We start from the raw sequence: 21,333 nt of genomic DNA on the forward strand, positions 1-21,333 counted from the left end.
ATTATTTTTTGTGTGTAATTTTTAAAAAAAGTTTATTCATTTATTTTTCAGAGAGAGAGCACAGCAGGGGGAACAGCAGGCAGAGGGAGAAGTAAGCTCCCCGTTCAGCAAGGAACCTGATGTGGGGCTCGATCCCAGGACCCTGGATCATGACTTGAGCTGAAGGCAGACGCCCAACCGACTGAGCCTCCCAGGTATCCTGAGGACAGTTTTTTTTAAATGCAAAGCACTTCATGCGTCCTCTTTTTAAATAACCTTTTTATTATGGGGGTGTCTGGGCGGTTCAGTCAGTTAAGCGTCTTTCTTTAGCTAAGGTCATGATCTCAGGGTCCTGGGATTGAGCCCCACCTAAGACTCTGCGCTCAGTGGGGAATCTGCTTGTTCCTTTGCCCCTATCCCCACTCTTGCCCTCTCTCTCAAATAAATAAAATCTTTAAATAAGCTTTTTATTACAAAAATAATAATTGTTCACTGCGGGACATTTTAGAAAAGCAAGACAAGCTGAAACAGTAAAACAAAGACCACTCATCAAAGCACCCTGTAGAGCTGTAGGCCTTCAACAGGTGTCAGAATTAGAGAGCTTGTTCAAACACAAATTGCTGGACTCCCTTCCAGAGTTTCTGACTCAGTATTTCTGGGGTGGGCCCCAAGAATCTGCAGCCCTAACAGGTTCCCAGGTGATGCTGGTGTTACTGATCTAGGTCAGTGGTTCTCAAGGGGTTATCGCCAGATCAGTAACACCAGCATCACCTGGGAACCTGTTAGGGCTGCAGATTCTTGGGGAATTATTTGACATATTTTGAACATTGTCCATGGGCTACCTTTTATTTATTTATTTATTTATTTATTAGAGATTTTATTTATTTATTTGTCAGAGAGAGAGTTGGCACAAGCAGGGGGAGTGGCAGGCAGAGGGAGAAGCAGGCTTCCTCTTGAACAAAGAGCCTGATGAGGGGCCCAATCCCAGAACCCTGGGACCATGACCTGTGCCAAAGGCAGATGCTTAACCAATTGAGCCACCCAGGCTCCCCTACATTCTTTTTAAATATTTTATTCATCTATTTATTCATTTATTACAGAGAGGGTGCAGGAACAGGGAGGAGGGGCAGAAGAAGAAGCCTAATCCCAGATCCCTTCAGAGATCATGACCTGAGTTGAAGACAGATGCTTAACCAACTGAGCCACCCAGGCACCTCCATGGGCTACCTTTGAAGCAGGGGCGGGGGTGGGGGGAGAAACATAAAACCCTGTGTTGCCTAACTTTGTGATTTTCTTAGGGAACTGGATTCTGGTCTCACTGAATCTGTGTCTGCACTAATCTGGACAGCCCTGCCCTCCAGTCAGAGGTACCTGAGTTGAAAATAGTAAGTGTAGGGGTTCCTGGGTGGCTCAGTGGGTTAAGCCTCTGCCTTTGGCTCACATTATGATCCCAGGGTGCTGGGATTGAGCCCAGCATCAAACTCTCTGCACAGTAGGGTGTCTGCTTCCCTCCCCCACCACCCCTTCTCCTCTCTGTCTACTTGTGATCTCTCTGTCAAATAAATAAATAATTTTTTTTTTTAAAGAAAATATTAAGTCTAAAAGTTTTCACTGCCTGTGCTACGACTGTAGGTGAGGGCATCACTAGTGCTTCTTGTTTGGAATTGTGGGATTAGTTCAAGGAATCCTCTTTTCTCCTAAAGGACAACGATAAAAGTTTTTTCTCCTGCTAGTCTTTGAGTGAAAGAATGGTTTTCTTTTAATGGCAATAATAGATACAAATAAATAAACCTCACCTAAAAAAAATAAAGCAAAATTTGAAATTGGATTTCTTTTGTGTGGAGAACAGGAATCCTAATTTATAAGGTGTTTACAATTAGAGTTTCTAAGTTTAACGTTTATCAGATATTTAAAAACAAAGCAAAGCACTTGTTAAATGTTGCTGTTGCTGCTGTTTTGATGCTAAAAGAATATAATTCCAGGGGCACCTGGGTGGCTCAGTGGGTTAAAGCCTCTGCCTTCGGCTCAGGTCATGATCCCAGGGTCCTGGGATCGAGCCCCACATCGGGCTCTTTGCTCAGCGGGGAGCCTGCTTCCTCCTCTCTCTCTACCTGACTCTCTGCCTACTTGTGATTTCTGTCTGTCAAATAAATAAATAAAATCTTTAAAAAAAAAAAAGAATATAATTCCCATGAGGTAATATGAAAGTGATTTTTGCTCTTTTGGTGGTTCTTCATCTCAAGCAAATTTGCCATAACTTGATGAGTTTTGCCTTTATTTCTTTCTTGCTGATGGTTTGCCCCAGGTATCTAATCAGCCACGTGCCAAGTACAGCCAAGAATATGGCCAGCTGTGTTGAACCAACGAGATTGGAACTGTCAGCTCTCAGGTAGTACTCTTACAGAGACACATTTTTCTATGTCAAGAAATCTAGGAAAAGAACACTTAATTTTCTGCAGACTGCAAGATGTTTAGAAATACGTTTTGCATTGGAGGCAGAGCATTTTAGATTAGGGAACTCAGATGCTTATCAAAAAACTAGCCTCAAGCCAACTGAGATGGTTCCTTTATGAAGAAGGCATAGATTTTCCTAAATGAAACTGGCCTAGTGATATGAAGGAAGTTAATAAACTTAGAAGCTTCAGCTTTTGGACATCTTCCATCAGGACCACACACGTAAAATTCAGCACTGACATTCAGCTGAGACACAGAGATCTGGCTGCAGTGTTGTTTAATGCTGGCAAACGCTCTCAGCCTCTAGCGTGTCCAATTTTTTTTTTAAGATTTTATTTATTTATTTGACAGAGAGATCACAAGCGGGCAGAGAGGCAGGCAGAGAGAGAGAGAGAGAGAGAGAGAAGCAGGCTCCCTGCTGAGCAGAGAGCCCTGGGATCATGACCTGAGCCAAAGGCAGAGGCTTAACCCACTGAGCCACCCAGGTGCCCCCAGCGTGTCCATTCTGATTGGATGGTGCCCTGCTGTGCTGGTTGCTGAGTGTGTTGTATCACCTCTAAATTCAAATAAGTATAAAGTCGGAATTCTTGAGTCAAAGTATTTTTTATTATGTTTATTTTCTTCCTCTTATTTTACTTGGTCTGAGGCTCTTTCATCCCAGGAGAGGTTTGCCATATTACATAAACTAAACTATTTTTGTTTCCAAATTTGTAGATATGTGTGTGACCAAGTCTGTTGTGTTCTTTTTTTTTTTTTAAAGATTTTTTCTTTATTTATCTGACAGAGATCACAAGTAGGCAGAGAGGCAGGCAGAGAGAGAGGAGGAAGCAGGCTACCTGCAGAGCAGAAAGCCCGATGTGGGGCTCGATCCCAGGACCCCGGGATCATGACCTGAGCCGAAGGCAGAGGCTTAACCCACTGAGCCACCCAGGTGCCCCTGTTGTGTTCTTTATCTTGTAGCTCATGTGTAAATTAAATGTGAACATTATATGTTCTAGTAGAACAACAGCTGATAGAAATTGCTAAGAACTATAATGTGTCATATAAATCCAGGCAGCCATTATGGTGAGTACTTTCAGAAAGGGAGACTTGACTTACAGCTGAGGTTTTAATTGTGCACCACAAGATTTTTTTTTTTTTTTCCTGCTTAGGAATGTGGCTTTCAGAGTAACCCTGGCAGGAATGTAAAGCAGGTGACATTTGCACCTTTTCTCTGCCCACATACTTTTCCTAACAGAGCTCGACTTTTGCTGTCACATGTCCCTTATAAACTGGTAACACTGGAGTAGAAAATAAAGATGAAGATATCTTTAGAATGTACTTGTGTAAAAAACAAATAAAAACAAAACACGGGGCACCTGGGTGGCTCAGTGGGTTAAGAGTCTGCCTTCGGCTCAAGTCATGATCTCAGGGTTCTGGGATGGAGCCCCGCATCAGGCTCTCTGCTCAGCAGGGAGCCTGCTTCCCCCTCTCTCTCTGCTGGCCTCTTTGTCAACTTGTGATCTCTCTCTGTCAAATAAATAAATAAAATCTTTTAAAAATATACACACACACACACATACACACAGAAATGTGTTAAACATTTTTGTTCTTAAGATCTCGATTTTATCCCCCCAGAGATAGTTTGCATTTTAGTAAAGGACTCTTGGATTAAGGGCTGCAAGATCCTAGAGTATAAAGCACCCTCTTTTGGTGTTGGTTAAGAGTATGAGTTCAGTAGTGAAATGGCCTATATTCAGATCCTAGATTCACCATTTATTAACTGTGAGACTTTGGGCAAAGGGCTTACCCTTCCAAAGACTCAGTCCTCTAAACTTTAAGAAGGGAGATGATTGGGGCGCCTTGGTGGCTCAGTCCTTAAGCGTCTGCCTTCTACTCAAGTCATGATCCTGGGGTCCTGGGGTCAAGCTCTGCACTGAGCCTCTCATCAAGCCCCCCATCAAGACCCACATCGAGACCCACATCAGGCTCCTTGCTCAGCAGGAAGCCTGCTTCTCCCTCTCCCACTCCCCCTGCTGTGTTCCCTCTCTCGCTGTGTCTTTCTGTCAGATAAATAAATCTTGAAAAATAAAAGGGGGGGATGATCATAGTTAATAATTATTACCAAATCTCATAAGTTCATTGAGATTATTAAATGAGCTAATATGAATAAGGAAGTTAAATGCAATGCATGGCATATAACCAATGCAATCAAGTTTTGCTTTTTGTCATCATCACTGACGGTGGTTTAAGCTTCCAGAAGGTAGCCATGGAGAGTTTTAGGGCAAGAGGGATATCCCTGTAATGCCTTTGAATTGCTGAGGGAGAAGAAGAAGCAGACTTCCCGCTGACCGGGACTTGGGGGTGGGGCTCAATCCCAGGACCCTAAGATCATGACCAGAGCTGAAGTCAGACACTTAACCAACGGAGCCACTTAAAGGCCCCATTCCACTGGCTTTTTATTTCACTTCCAGTAACAGGCAGCAGCTTTCCTCGGACCAAGGAGGCCGCCCATAGGCACTCTCATCTCTTCTCTCTGCCCTCATTCTCTCTGTTCTCCCCTCTGTTTACTCTGCCTCAGCCACATGGGCCTCTTCCTGCTTCTTCAAACACACATGCTGATTCCCACCTCAGGACCTTTGTACTTCCGGTACTCTGCGTTCTCTAGCTATCTGCCCTGTCCCTTGCTTACTTCCTTCAGGTCTGCACTTTTTTTTTTTTATTTTTTTTCTCTGAGTCCCTTCCCGGCTACCTTCTCTGAAATGTCCACCTCTTCCCTCTTTTCTGCTTTATGTTTTTTTCTCTATCGCTCTTATCTCCAACATACTGTACCATTCACTTAGTGATCTTGTTTATATGTTTTGTCCCCTGGAATATCAGTTGTATATGGACAGGGACATCTGTCTGTTTTGTTTACTGTAGTATCCCTAGCCCTGTGCAGACTTTACGTTAAGTGGTCAATGGATTCTGTCAAACGAGGGAATAAATCCAGACTTTGCCACCGCTAAAGCTTGGTGAACCTTCTTGTCGATCTATCTATGCATATTTATGTGTAGCTCTTAATCACTGAGGTACCACAGGGTCCGACCCTCAAAACGTAGTCATTGAAAGAGAGAAAGAAGCAGCTTGTGGGCCAGAGGCTTGAAGCCTGCTTTAACAGTCATTGACTTATACTAGAGTCTAAACTGCATGGGGGTAGGAACTATGTCTCTTTGCTCACCACTTCTTCGCCTGTGTTTCCAAGAATGTTTGGCAGATGGTAGGTATTGCAATAAACAAATGTGTGATAAACTGAGAACCCAATGTGATTCTTACCTTCTTGCCTCAGGAGGAAGCCCCGACAGACCTGGTCAGTATTGGATTCACTGAGGATGTCAGGAAAGGTGCCCTTGGCAGAACTGGTGGAACTTTAGCAAAAACCAGTGATCCTCTCAAGGCATCGCCAGTATCTGCACTGGGGCCCTTTCCTATGAGATCCCCGGCCCCTTGTTTCTCATACCTTCCTCCTGAAAGACAGGTCAGTACAGTAATGGGAAACTGAATCTGGAATGCTAGTGGTAGAATATATTTCTACATCGGCTTTTTGAATGGTACAATAACCCTTGTGAAGTTTTTAAGGCCAGGGGGCATATTTACAGTCAGTTAGGTGACATTTGATGTGTTTTTATGCTGAACTCATGAGACATAGGCCGACGGTCTTTTACCATCCTCTTGATAATAGCACAATATGGATGCAGGAACATTTTTATGAGCTGGACAAATCTGAAAGTCTTTAATGTACAGTGATTTAGACTCATTTTTTTTAAGATTTTATTTATTTATTTGTCAGAGAGAGAGACAACAAGCACAGGCAGACAGAGTGGCAGGCAGAGTCAAAGGGAGAAGCAGGCTCCCCGCAGAGAAAGGAGCCCGATGTGGGACTCGATCCCAGGACGCTGGGATCATGACCTGAGCCGAAGGCAGCCGCTTAACCAACTGAGCCACCCAGGCATCCCTAGACTCATGTTTTAATATTTAATTTATATGTGGTGAAAACAGTTTACTCTCTTATTGAAAATAGTATAAAAATCTCAGAACTTTATATGTATAAATCTAGAAAAATAAAATAAAAAGAAGTTCAGGAGCCATTGACATTAATATTCTTTATTCTCTGTTCCTTCAGTATGAAGTCAAGAGAAATTGTTTTTATTCTTTTTACCTTGCTAGGCATTTCTGACCCCATGGAACTCTTTTTTAAAGATTTTATATTTCAGACATAATTTAGCTCTGATCTTCCTTGTTGAAATTTTTGTCTGAACCACACCTTGTGTACTGCTCAGCTTCCAGTCTTGGAATGCAAGTACTCTGATTTAAAATATAAAAAGAATTATAATCTCTAGCTCTGTCTATGTCATTGCAAATGGCAGGATTTCATTCCCTTTATGTCTGAATAATATTCCATTGTGTATATATGCCACATCTTGTTTATCTTTTGATGGGCACTTGGGCTGCTTCCGTATCTTGGCTATTGTAAATAATGCTGTTATAAGTCATTCAGAGAAAGACAAATACCATATGATTTCACTCATACGTGGAATTTAAGAAAAAACAGCAGAAGGAAAAAGAAGAGACACAGAGAGACAAACCAAGAAAGAGTCTTAACTATAGAGAACAAACTGATGCTTGCCAGAGGGGAGGTGAAATGGGGTGCGTGAAATAGGTGAGGGGGATTAAGGAGCGCACTTGTTGTGATGATCACCAGGTATTGTATGAAATTGTTGAATTGCTGTATTGTACACCTGAGACTAATATAACACTTCCCATGTTGACTAAATGGAGTGAAACTAAAACCTTAAAGAAGAAAAATAAAAATGAAAAAGAAAACTTTATTATGGAAATTTTAAACATATAGAAAATTAGAATAATATAATGAACTTCCAGGTACCCATCAATTTTAACAGTTGTCAACATTCTGCTTCTTTTATTTCTTCTATCTCTCTCCTCCTGACACTTTTTTTTGTGTGTGGGGAAGAAGGAATTTAAAGCAAATCTCAGACGTCATATAATTTCACCCATAAATAATTCAGTATATATTCAATATATATTTCTAACACATACCCTTTGTTTTTACAATATAAAACAATGCCATTATGATGCCCAATACAATTAAAATAATTCCTTAATATTAATTCCTTAATAAATCCTTAATACTCAATATACATTATATTTTATTTATTCTCAGAAATATATTTTTGCAGCTTTTTGTTGAAATAAAGATCCAGAAGGATCCAAAAAGATCTACACACTGTATTTGCCAATATATCTTTAAAATCTTTTCATCCTAGCACTCCCTTCTTCCTGCTTGTCCTTTTCTCCTCACCACTTATTTATTGAAAAAAGGGTCCTCTGGCTTTATTAAACCGAATCATCTTTCACAAGTAGCATCTCCAGGCTTAAAGATAAAAGATTTCCCAATTCTTATTTGAGACCACATGTGGCAAAAGAAGCAAAACTCATAGTCACTCCTAAAGCTAATTTCCAGAAGGCATTAAAAAAAATTCCCTTTCACAGAAAGGAAGCTTGACTGTGATTAAGTTAACTTAAGTTAATTATATGAAATATTTACTGAAGGCTTACTATGAAAAATTGTGTGTTTGGAACTCCAACCAATCATATCCCAATGTTCTTTTTTCTTTCAGAGTGACTCCTATAAGAAGAATGATTTGTTTCCTTCACTGGTTCCTAGTAAGTATAGGGAATGCTGGTAGAAACTGGAATTGCTTAATATCTGTTGAAGTTTTCCAGTTGTTATAAGACTATTCCTTGGGGTGCTTGGGTGGCTCAGTCAGGTAAGCATCTGACCCTTGATCTAAGCTCAGGTCTTGATCTTGGGGTTGTGAGTTCAAGCCCCACATAGGACTCCATGTGCCCCACTTAAGAAAAAGAAACTATTTCTCCATAGGTGAGAGAAGGTTATTAGTGATTGACTAGGAGTACAGTGGGTTCCTTTATAGTAGCTAACAGTTTTCAAAGTGTATATAGATCTCTGAGAGATCTTTAACACACACACACACACACACACACACACACACACAGGTTTTTAAACCATTACCACACTGGATCATCATGGCATATATTTTTTAAAAGTGTTCTTTTTTAAAAAGTCCAGTTTGAAAAAAAACAAGTCCGGATTGCCCTTGAAGCAAGGACCAACAAAATGTCACTGCTACCACCATTTGCATGCTGTGGGAGTTTTCTAGTTCTCCAGATTATATGCTGCCCTCTTGAAAGTAATAATAGCCTACTGTCTTTAAGTCTGGGATTTCTTTCTGGAAGACTGTATTATTGTTACTTTGAATTATATTTATTGAAATGAACAGGTCAGGACTCAACCCCCCAACTTCTCCAAAGCCAGAATCAAGATCCAGGGTTGGTTTTGTTGACTTTATGTTGCCTGATTTGCCCAAAGTAAAACCTCAGGCAAGCCTATCCATTGACCCTTATGGTTCTGAGAAAGTTGATCTGAAGATCTTAACCAGAGACTTGAAATGCTGAAAAAGACCACATAATTCCTTGGTCTTGGGTTGGGCAATTAATTTTTTGGGCATCAGAGCTTTTCAGCACATTTTAATATGGCTACTCATGTGTGGGTCTGAAGTTTTCTCATTTACAATTCTTTCCATCTCTCTCTCTCTTTTTTTTTTTTTTAAAGATTTTATTTATTTATTTGATAGACAGAGATCACAAGTAGTCAGAGAGAGGCAGGCAGGGAGAGAGGAGGAAGCAGAGCAGAAAGCTTTCCCCCGCTGAACGGAAAGCTCGATGCAGGGCTCGACCCCAGAACCCCGAGACCATGACCTGAGCCGAAGGCAGAGGCCTCAACCCACCGAGCCACCCAGGCGCCCCTCCATCTCTCTTTTTTTTAATTTATTTTTATTTATTTTTATCCTTCCATCTCTTAAAGTCTGTGGTTCTCTGTAATAATATGTATGTGTGTCTGTCTGTATATACACTATTCCTGTCTCTTAAAATTCTATAAATCTTAAATGAAGATTCCTGACCTAAAGAATTTTATTAATTACAGTCGATAAGCTCTTGATTTCTTCTGGATCCTTATTTCTCTCATAATTCTCACTTTTCCCAGGGAGGCAGAACAGTGTGTATTTAAACCCTGCACTTACTAGCTATAAGACTCCTCGGTAAATGATACTTTTGTCAGATGTGCATGAGAGAGCAAAGAAACTAGAGAAATATGTGTCTTTTAAAAAATGAGTATTTGGGGGGCACCTGGGTAGCTCAGTGGGTTAAAGCCTCTGCCTTCAGATTGGGTCATGATCCCAGGATCCTGGGATTGAGTCCTGCATCGGGCTCTCTGCTCAGCGGGGAGCCTGCTTCCCACCCCCCATCTCTGCCTGCCTCTCTGCCTACTTGTGATCTGTCTCTCTGTCAAATAAATAAATAAAATCTTTTTAAAAAATGAGTATTTGGGGCACCTGGGTGGCTCAGTGGGTTAAAGCCTCTGCCTTCGGCTCAGGTCATGATCTCAGGGTCCTGGGATCGAGGCCTGCATCGGGCTCTCTGCTCAGCAGGGAGCCTGCTTCCTCATCTCTCTTGCCTGCCTCTCTGCCTACTTGTGATCTCTGTCTGTCAAATAAATAAATAAAAATATTTTTTAAAAAATGAGTATTTGGGGGGCACCTGGGTGGTTCAGTGGGTTAAGCCGCTGCCTTCGGCTCGGGTCATGATCTCGGGGTCCTGGGATCGAGTCCTGCATCAGGCTCTCTGCTCAGGAGGGAGCCTGCTTCCCTCTCTCTCTCTCTCTGCCTGCCTCTCTGCCTACTTGTGATCTCTCTCTATCAAATAAATAAATAAAATGTTTTTTAAAAAAATGAGTATTTGGGGGGCCTCCTGGGTTGCTCAGTCAGTCAGCCAAAACTCTTGGTTTTGGCTTAGGTCGTGATCTCAGGGTCCTGATCTTAGGACTATGGGATCAAGCCCTTTGGTGGGCTCTGCACTCGGCATGGAGTCAGCTTGTCCCTCTCCCTTTGCTCCTCCCTGCCTTCTCTAAAACAAACAAACAAACAAACATATAAATAAATAAAATCTTTTTTTTTAAATGAGTATTTTATTTTTTAAAATTATTTTTAAAAGATTTTACGTATTTATTTGACAGAGAGAGATCACAAATAGGCAGAGAGGCAGGCAGAGAGAGAGAGAGGAGGAAGCAGGCTCCCTGCTAAGCAGAGAGCCTGATGCGGGGCTTGATCCCTGGACTCTGGGATCATGACCTGAGCTGAAGGCAGAGGCTTTAAACCACTGAGCCACCCATCTGTCCCTAAAAATGAGTATTTTAAAGAAAGAATGTGCAAGTGTAAAGAGAATGAGAGCTGCTATCAAGAAATCAGAGGAATCCTGTGCGTCTGGGACCTGTCACCTACTAGCTGTGAACCTCCTTTTTCTCCCCCATAAAATAGAGACAGTAATGAGAATTAAAAGATATGGTTATGTAAATCCCTTTAGCACTTAGTAGGTGCTTAATAAATGTTAGTTTCCTTTTCAATTTCTATTATTTGCTAAGTTCCAGTGAGTTAAATATTAGTGACTCTATGAAACTGGGTAAATGAGAGGCTGAGAAAACAAATGGTCAGAGTAATTATTTTGTATTTTGTACAACTGTTTTTGTTTTTGTTTTTGTTTTTGTTCTTAGCAGCCTCCATGCCCAATAGGGGGCTCCAACTCAGTCTTGAGCTGAGATCAGAGTTGGACGCTTAACCAACTGAACCACACAGGCACCCCTGTTTTTCCTTTTAATAGTCTTTATGTTTTAGAGCAGTTTTAGGTTCACAGTAAAATGCCAGATTTATTTTTTTTAAGATTTTTATTCATTTACCCGCGCACACGAGAAAGCAAGCGAGTGAGAGCGCATGCACACAAGCAGGGGGGCACCAGGCAGAGGGAGAGGGAGAAGCAGGCTCCACTCAGCAAGGAGCCGGTTGTGGGACTCGATTATCAGCACCCTCGGATCATGACCTGAGCCTAAGGCAGTTGCTTAAGCAACCCAGGTGTCTCTCTCTCTCTCTCTCTTTTTTTTTTTTTTTTTTTAAGATTTTATTATTTGGGAGCGAGATCACAAGTGGGGCCGGGGAGGAGTGGAGGGAGAGGGAGAAGCAGGCTTCTTGCTGAGCGGGGAGCCCAACTGAGATCATGACCTGAGCGGAAATGGAGAGTCAGATACTTAACCAACCAAGCCACCCAGGAGCCTCCCATTTTTATTTTTATTCTATTTTTTTAAGGATTTTATTTATTTATTTGACAGACAGAGATCACAAGTAGGCAGAGAGGCAGGCAGAGAGAGAGGAGGAAGCCGGCTCCCTGCTGAGCAGAGAGCCCGATGGGGCTCAATCCCAGGACCCTGAGATCATGACCTGAGCCGAAGGCAGAGGCTTTAACCCATTGAGCCACCCAGGCGCCCCCTCATTTTTATTTTTTAAAGATTTTTTTTTTTTTATTTAGCCAAACTGATTTAATTTTTTTTTTTTTTTTTTGAGAGAGTGCGTGCACATGTGTGAAGGCTGGAGGGGCAGAGGGAGAGGGAGGGTGAGAAGCAGAAGTGTTGGATCCTAGGACTCTGAGATCATAACCTGAACCGAGGTCAGCAGACCCAGGTACTTCCAAATGAATATTTATTTATTTATTTATTTATTTAAATTAGAGAGAGAGAGAGCAGAGGTTGGAGAGGGAGAAGCCGACTCCCCACGAAGCAGCAAGCCCTATACGGGGCTCTATCCCACCACTAGGGATCATGACCTGAGATGAAAGCTGACGCTTAACCAACTGAACCACCCTGGCACCCCCCCAAATTAATTTTCATTTTATTTTATTTTATTCAAGATTTATGTATTTATTTGAGTGAGCACGAGCAGAGGGAGGGGCCAAGGGAGAGGGACAAGCAGATTCCCTGCTGAACAAGGAGCCTGACCCATGTGAGGCGCTATCTCAGGACCCTAAGATCATGACTGGAGCTGAAATCAGGAGTGGGTCACTCAACTGACTGAGCCGCTCAGGTGCAGCCCCCAAATTAATTTCTAAATACAATGATTGATTATGCGAAATCTTTATTCAGAATCCCATTTTACGTGTCCAGGAGAGTTTACATTGCCCCCTTTGCAGGTGACAAAGTGATACCTGTGAACCAACTTCTCTCTTTAAAAAAAATCAGTTTGATCTTGAATGTTTCATTGAAGGATTTCCCCCTCCTCGTAAAAAGCACTTTAATTCAAAGACTGTGGGGTCAGAGGGAGGATCTTCCAAATCCAAGGCACTTGCACAGCAAGCGGGCTGCCTCTCCTGTGGAGTATAGCGCCTCCCTCTGGCACCTGTTTGAGTCCTGGATCATCCTCTAGAATGTGTGAGCAGGTTGGTGGAGGATTTTGGTGTTTCCTTAACTGGGTACAAGGAAATTGCTGCATCAGCTGCTGTATATGTCTCAACACTTCTTGGACTTTCCAGGCTAATTTTATTTTATTTTAAATTTTATTTTATTTAAAATAAAATAAATTTTATTTTATTAAAGTATTTTATTTCAAGCCAACCCAAAGGCTTGAACCCACAACCATGAGATCAAACCTGAGACCATGAGATCAAGATCTGAGCTGAGATCAGGAGTCAGATGCTCATTAAAAAAAAAAAAAATGTCAGATGCTCAATTGGCTAAGCCATCCAGGTACCCCTCCTCAGACTAATTTTAAAGCAAATTGTAGGTATCTGGGTGGCTCAGTCAGTTAAGTGTCTGCCTTCCGCTCAGGTCATGATCCTGGGGTTCTGGGATCAAATCCAGCATTGGGCTCCTTGCTTAGTGGGATCCTGCTTCTCCTTCTCCCTGTCACTCCTCCTGCATGTACACACTCTCTCTGTGTGTGTGTCAAATAAGTAAAATATCAAAAAAATAAATAAAAAGCAAGTTGTTGATCTGCCTGATTTTAGAGGCGTAAGGATAAGGCTATGCACTTAAAGGAAAACAAAACCAATTTACCATGGAATCTTGTAGGCAAATGATGGTGCCCATATTAAGGAAGTAAAAGTACTTGAGTAGGAAATGAGTCAGAGCCCTGCTGTGTTTCTGGATAGGGCAACCCTCTCTGGTGGCCACAGTTTTGTCTTCCCTAAATTAAGAATGGCACGGGGACGCCTGGGTGGCTCAGTTGGTTGAGCAGCTGCCTTCGGCTCAGGTCATGATCCCAGCGTCCTGGGATCAAGTCCCACATCAGGCTCCTTGCTCGGCAGGGAGTCTGCTTCTCCCTCTGCCTCTGCCTGCCATTCTGTCTGCCTGTGCTCACTCCCTCTCTCTCTCTGATAAATAAATAAAATCTTAAAAAAAAAAAAAAAGAATGGCACTATTTCCTCAGGTTGGGGTTTCAGTTAGTTGCAGTCTCATATCTGGTGAGAGTTTTCACTCCAGAAGTGCCAACATAATACAGAATCACTTAGGGACGCTGGGGTGGCTCAGATGGTTAAGCGGCTACCTTCAGCTCAGGTCATGATCCGAGGGTCCTGGGATCGAGTCCTGCATTGGGCTACTTGCTCAGCGGGGAGCCGGCTTCTCTCTGCCTGCCACTCTGCCTCCTTGTGCTGACTCCTGCTCTCTCTCTCTCTGACAAATAAATAAATAAAATCTTTAAAGAAAGATATAGAATCGTTTACAAACCAAGTATAAGTATTCTACAAAAAAGAAAATATTGTGACATAAAACATCTCGAGTGGCACTGTGGACGGCCTTTTAAAAAAAAATCTCTAAAGCAAAGAATTGGCTTGGCTGAGCTTTGTATCGTATAGACTTTGAAGGAACATGTAGTAGATTTCCTGTTGATTTTGGTAGGAGGTTAAAGAGCATATGGAGTTGGCCCTTAGAGTTTCAATTTTTACATCATTTCTAGCTCTTTTGTCACAACTGAAAAATTAATTCCTAAACCCGTTTCTCAAGCCAGGATAAATTGTGAGTAGGGACCATGCTTAAAAGAATTGTAAAAATGCTTTTTGTGAAAACATTACGTAAACAACAGAGGGACTAATTTCTCTCTGACTTTCAGGCTTATTTATAGATTTGGGTGACTCAAAAGAGTAGAGCTGCCTCACGTCACTGTCACTATATTTCCTACAGGGTTGTATCTCCTTCACTCTCCTTTCTTGGCTGAGGTCTCTGGCACGTGGAGAAGCAGGAAGGGTTCCTTGTGAAGGATGCTCACCACATTTCTGCGGGGAGAGCTTTCCCTATCTGCTGTAAAGATCATATGGCTTCAGCTGCTGATACTGAGTCATTTAAAAACCCCACTGCATCTAAGCCCAGAAAAGAATATCCCCCCTTACCCCACCCCCCCGGATACCAAAGATTGCAAATGACATGCCATGTCTTCCAAGACACTTCTTTCACTGTTCTGGTGCCCCATGATCTCTCATTTTTCTGCTTCTTTTGGGGTTAGGACTTATCTGCTAAGTGATAATATCATTGACATTTTTGTGTTAGAGGATTTTTTAAAAAACCTAGCTTGCCTTAATGAGATTAAGGAAGGTATGACAGTCTCTTTTGAAATGTCCCTTACAGGGGTGCCTGGGTGGCTCAGCTGGTTAAACATCTGCCTTTGGCTCAGGTCATGATCCCAGGATCCTGGGATTGAGCCCCACATCAGGCTTCCTTCTCGGCAGGAGTGTCTGCTTCTTCCTCTGTGCCTTCCCCTGCTTGTGCTTGCTCACTCTCTCTCTCTCTGAAAGAAATATACATCTTTAAAGAAAAAAAAAAAAGAAACGTCTCTTACAGATTCTGTGTACCCAGGGCAGTCTGGTGTAGTGAAATATAAATCTTTTAAAAAAATTGAAAAAAGGAAAAATGTCTCTTACAGATTCTGTGCACCCAGGACAGTATGGTGTAGTGAAGAGACTCAGGCAGTCCATTTATTAAATGACTGCTATGTAGACTAAAAGAAATATACAGTTAGTCCTCACTTTTCAAAAGATCACATTAGACCGCCTCACTTTTATGAATTACCTACATTAGTACCTGTTCTCGCTAACCAAAGGAAATCTGAAGATTTTCACTTCCACAAAAAAAAAAAGTGAAAATGGTACTCAGTGTTTGTTTCACAGTGAGCATTGAGACAGCATGCACACGGAGCAGTGAGAAGTGTCCCTGCCAAGTTTCTTCCCTGAGATCTATGCTAAAATTTAGGTAAGATTTTTCCTAGAAAGACCTTATATTTATTGAGCCCTTACTATACGCCTACCCCTGTTCTAAGTTCAAGTGTATCAGCTCATTTGATAATGACACCAGCTTTAAGATGCCAATGCTACTGCTGTTATTAACTTCATTTTATAGATGGAGACACCGAGGTTCAGAAGTCTTCACAGATGGGAAGTAACTTGCTGTAGGTCACACAGTAAAGAGAAGGAGGGCGGTATTTCAAGCCCAAGCAGTCTAGCGCTAGAAACCAACATTTTTAACTGCTATAGTATAATGCCTCTATGGTTTACAGGCTCCCGAGGAGTAAATGAATCAGTGTGTATGAAAACACTTTTGTGAGTTGTGAGACACAATGCACTACTGTTACTTGTAGTGGACAATCAATAAATGGCTTAGCTGAATTGTTTGGGGGCACAAAAAGTATTTATACTTACATTGTAATGATCCTTGGTACTTTTCAAAGTGCTTTCACACATTTGATCTCTCGGGATAATAAGCCACTTTGAATCCATTTTGGAACAAGGCTGGTCATCCATACATGTGGGGCCGCTGAAGTCACAGGCCCAGATAGGGGAAACACCTTGCTTACAGCAGGAAGTCAGTAACCCAGTCAGGACTGGCACGCGAATGATCCGACTCCTGGCTGGTTTTGTGCCTCTTTGGTTTTGTCCTTGGTTTTTGTTGTTATTATTTGTTAAATTGAACATATGAGTTATTAGTAATAAACAGAACTATACAAATAATTATCCTTTCTCCCAGCTGTTTTTTCTTCCTACAGGTTTTGCTAATTCTTTCAAGATGTTGCTGTATAAAAATAAAAATCCCCTGGGGTGCCAGTCTGAAGAGCATATGACTCTTGATCTCAGGGTCCTGAGTTCCAGACCCACATTAGGTATAGAGTTTTACTAAAAAAACTAAAAAACTTTAAAATAAATAAATAAATAAATAAAAACAAAGATCTCCTTTAGGATTTGGATCTGTCAACTGCATTATCTTATAAGAACTTTTTTTCCAAAAGCAAGTCTTTTTTTCCCCCCAAAAGTACAGCATGCTCATTGCAAAACCAAAATGTAATAAAGTAAAATCCTCTCTAATCTCACCATCCAAAGATAACCATTTTCACATTTTAGTTTTGTCCTTCAACTTTTTTCTGTGTACATATACACTTTCTACAATATTATTATAATGCCATTTTGTAATGTTTTTTTCTGATTTGTCATACCATGATAGTAAAGATAGAACTAGAGGTTCAGTTTTATTGACAGCATAGCATTCTATTTTATTGATGTGCTGTAATTTATCTGAAACTGAGGATTATGCTTGACTAGACAGGGAGTAAGTCTTCCCAAACTTTAATGGCTAGCCACAGAAACCAAAGTTCTTAGGATAATGATGACCATGCTCTCTACTGGGTCAATTGCTTTTATTTTTTGTTGCATTGGAGGAGTTTGGTAATTATAAATATAAGTAAAAAGATACATGGAGGGAGTTTACATTTTATACTGTCTATCATGTTCTCTTAATGTTCTGCCGCTTGGCATGGTACTAGAAAAGTTCCTGCCTCTTTCTTAGGAAGATAGTTTAATTTTTCTTTTGTGGTTTGCAGTGTTAAACACTTAAATTCAAGCTCAAAGCAAATTTTTGTGATGTTACAAACAAAATACCTTAACTGCTTTGTAACCTGCAAGTTTTTTTTTAATTTTTATTTTATTTTATTTTTTTTAAAGATTTTATTTATTAATTTGACAGAGAGAAATCACAAGTAGACGGAGAGGCAGCCAGAGAGAGAGAGAGAGATAGGGAAGCAGGCTCCCTGCCGAGCAGAGACCCCATCCCAGGACCCTGAGATCATGACCTGAGCCGAAGGCAGCGGCTTAACCCACTGAGCCACCCAGGCGCCCCTTAATTTTTATTTTAAAAAAAATTTTGTATATTTATTTGTCAGAGAGAGAGAGAGAGACAGCACACAAGTAGGGGGAGCGGCAGACAGAGGGAGAAGGAGGCTTCCTGCCGAGCAAGGAGCCAGTTGCAGAACTCAATGCAATGGACCCTGGGATTATGACCTGAGCCGAAGGCAGACGTTTAACCAACTGATCCACCCAGGTACCCTCCACCCAAACTGTTCTTAATGTATTCATGCCTAGCTATACTTCAGAGGAATATTTTTAGTGACATCACCATGTTCTCCAGTTTTATGCTACTACTGAGTAGATGCATGATCCAAGGCTGCACTGTATAGTAGTGCTTTGGGGGTATGAGGCAACTGAATTCTATAAGCTTTCTGTTCCTCAGACCATTTGGACTGATTCTACCTTGAGTGTGGATGTGGGGGTGGGTGGGTGTGTCCTCTTTTCTAATTCAGAAGGTGGCACCATGTAGCAGAATCCCAGTGTGGGAGGGGCTGGGAGGTCTTTCAGTAACACTTTCTGTGAGCCTCAGTCTCATTTTTTGAAAAAGATTTTATTTATTTGTCAGAGAGAGAGTGAGAGTGTGCACAAGCACAGGACAGAGGGATAAGCAAACTCCCTGCTGAGCAAGGAGCCCTGGGGCTCTATCCTAGGCCCCTGGGATCATGACCTGAGCCAAAGGCACCTGCTTACCTGACTGAGCCACCCAGGCACCTCGGTCTCCTTTTTTGTAAAACTAAGTTACCTATGCTTGTCTAGTCTGATTTAGCAGGTTGGTGGGAGGGTCAAATTAGAAAATTAGGAAAATGCTTTTATAAACAATGTGGTATCAATACTTAATAATAAAAATGTTAATTACTATTATCATGCCCCTGGACTTTGTTTCCAGTCACTTGGTAAGTCCTAGTAGTTCAGGAGTGAAATTGTATAGATTGACCTCCTCAATTCACTCTTTTTTTTTTTTTTAAAGATTTTATTTATTTGACACACAGAGAGAAATCACAAGAAGGCAGAGAGACAGGCAGAGAGAGGAGGGGAAGCAGTCTTCCTGCCCACCAGAGAGTCCGATGTAGGGCTTGATCCCAGGACCCCGAGATCACAACCCAAGCTGAAGGCAGAGGCTTAACCCACTGAGCCACCCAGGCTACCCCTCAGTTCAGTTTTTTAAAAAAGATTTTATTTATTTGAAAGAGAGAGAGGAAACAGGAGCAGTAGGGAAAGGCAAAGAAAGATGAAATCTCCCCACTAAGGTGGGAGCCCTGGAAGGGCTGGATCCCAAGAACCCAGGATCATGATTGGAAGGCAGAGGCTTCACCCATTGAGTCACCCGGGAGCTCCTCCTCCATTCAATTTTTGGAAAATATTTTGAAATCCCCAAATAAATGTGCCTAAGGAAAAAAGCACAACCTCCTGTCTATAATAGGTCCTAAACTCAAGATGTATGGTTAGTACAGTTCTTTAAAAAAAAAAAAAAATATATATATATATCTGTCAAATAAATAAATTATATATATATAAAATATATATATATAAAATATATATATAAATAAATATATATATAAATTATATATATATATAATTTATTTATTTGACAGACAGAGATCACAAGTAGGCAGAGAGGCAGACAGAGAGAGAGGAGGAAGCCAACTCCCCGCTGAGCAGAGAGCCCGATGCGGGGCTGGATCCCACGACAGCGGGAACATGACCTGAGCCTAAGGCAGAGGCTTTAACCCACTGATCCACCCAGGCACCCTTGGTTAGTACAGTTCTTTTTGGCATCCAGCCAGGTACAGTACTTTATTCATTTTCAGGACTACTTTACTGCCAATCTACCTGAAGGACTTTAGTTTAGGTAGGTCACCTTTCCCTTAAATGGGCCAAGGTATCATGACCCTCTTTACCGTTCACGTGGAAAATATTTGAGTCAGGCGTTAGTAATTATTTATCAAGCCAGGAACTGTCTGGGTAGACTGTCTTTGGCTCAGGTCATTAGTTGTTGGAGACATGGTCAGAAAGCCCACTCTGGAAGGGTTTTAACCCTCACTAGTCCAAATCCTTTGTTTTTATATATGAAGAAACTGAAGCACTTAAATGACTTGTCCAATGCAGGAGTTGAGCGATGGTACTGGAACTGGAATCCATTCTTCTGTATCATTCTCTAATCTAATCTAGAGAATCCGAGACCACTTGGAGTATGTTCCCGAAGTTAACCTAGAGAGAAAGCTAAGGACTCAAACACAACAGGAGATAGTTTGGGATATTTGTGCCTTAAGTCCCAGTGGCCACCTGCCTCACCTCGCCCGCTTCCTCAGCCACCTTGGTAGCCCCGCCCTCTTCAGGTGGCCCCGCCGCTTCCTGGTATGCCCAGCCTCCTCCTCCCCCACAAGCGGAACCAATATTCGGAGGCTTCGAGGGTCAGCCGGATCTTTCTCTCTCAGACTCTTCGCAGCGGTGACTCGGCAGCAGCGTCTCGCGTCATCAGTGACCGCCCCGTACCTTGCTACGCTTTGCGTCGCTCTGCTAGGAGCAGTCACCTCCTCCTTGGCAAATAGTCCTCGGCGGGGTCCGAGTTCTTGGATAATAGGAGAGGGGGGGCACAAGAAGTTGCAGCCAGGGAACACGGAATCGACAAGAAGAGGAAGACAGGGACCACAGTTTCTGCTATACTGTGTGAAGTTAGTTAAAAACTTCCTCCTTCCTAAAAGGATCCTTCCGCCTGCAGTCGCGGTGGTGAGGCCGAGGGAGCCGCCATTTTGGATGTTCGGTTCCTGCTGCCGCTGCTGCCGCCGCCCCCGGAGCTGCTGGTTTCATTCGAGGTTTCGGGCCGGTGAGTGTCACTCGCGGCGCTAAGAACGTATTGCTTCTTTTGCCCCATGCCTGCCGGCAGCGCTCGGCCGGAAGCTTTCTGTCAGTACCAGAGGTCCGGTCCTGGGCTTTGGGGGGTGAGAAGAGAGGACAGAGGCTGGCCCAGGAGGGGCCCGGAGCCCCAGGGGCTGCTCCGACTTCTTGAGGGCCACCCCGAGGCCTCGGACCAGGAGGCTCCGCGCGCGGGTGTCTTCTGTGTTGTGGCCTTGCTCGGCCGGTGCGGGCCTCCTTTGGACCCATTGACTTTCTCGGGCTTCGATCCTCTTTTGAGGGCTCATTCAGGGACCTGGGGTTAGCGGGGCGGGTCCCACCCCCGCGTGTCTTCTCTGAGCCACGTATCAGCGTTCTTGTATCTTGTACTCGGGTCAGGTCTTTCGTAGAACTCTCTTTAGCTCCTCATAATGCTCAATTAATCGCTGTCTGCTCTGCAGTGCCGTCCTCTCCGAACCGGACATTGCCCTCGCCTCTCTCTACCCTTCCAACCAACTTCTTTCCTAATTTTTAGGGTCCCTCCCCCACTCCCTAACTCAGCTGCGAGTGTCCTGCTTACCCTTCTCTCAAACTCTTGGTCTTGCGGACGGCAGTTTCTAATAATCCTCCCTATTTTCTTGACTGTCTGGAAGAGTCGGGACGATTGGTTATGTTTCCCTGTTAGGGTTTGGTGAAGGAGAGCCATCGAACCACTCGCTTAGAGTATGCTTCCCCAGTAAATGTTCGGAAAGCTGGTTAAATGGCTTTGGGGAGGGGTGTAGGGAGGAGGCCGTCAAATGTTTCCTCATTTGTGAATTCCCTCCTTGTGCTGAAGACTTGGCTTTTTGGTGCTTACCGACACTTCTGTATTTGTCTTGGTGTTCTATATCCCTGGGCATGAAAACTGCCCGAGAAGAATCTTAATCCGACGTCCGCAGAAAGGGAAGTAACTTTTTTGGCTCCTGTAAG

At 42.6% G+C, this 21,333-nt stretch overlaps 1 protein-coding gene and 1 long non-coding RNA gene across 3 annotated transcripts in view; both read left to right on the forward strand.

The window, feature by feature from the left end:
- The first annotated feature begins 5,591 nt into the window (after positions 1–5,591).
- Positions 5,592–15,018, forward strand: LOC106006919. Its single transcript, XR_001181263.2, has 3 exons — positions 5,592–5,929; positions 8,091–8,136; positions 14,549–15,018. It is a non-coding gene; the product is annotated as an uncharacterized LOC106006919 (long non-coding RNA).
- A 4,991-nt stretch (positions 15,019–20,009) lies between these two features.
- Positions 20,010–21,333, forward strand: part of AP1G1 (adaptor related protein complex 1 subunit gamma 1) — a 76,385-nt gene continuing 75,061 nt past the window's right edge. For both annotated transcript variants that reach the window (XM_004763438.3, XM_045076269.1), the window contains exon 1: positions 20,010–20,356. The gene's annotated coding sequence lies outside the window, so the exon portion shown is untranslated. The remainder of the gene's footprint in view (positions 20,357–21,333) is intronic.

The sequence above is a fragment of the Mustela putorius genome, unplaced genomic scaffold (assembly GCF_011764305.1).
Source record: "Mustela putorius furo isolate JIRA1106 unplaced genomic scaffold, ASM1176430v1.1 tig00000174_pilon_pilon_pilon, whole genome shotgun sequence".
NCBI classification, from domain to species: Eukaryota; Metazoa; Chordata; class Mammalia; order Carnivora; family Mustelidae; genus Mustela; species Mustela putorius.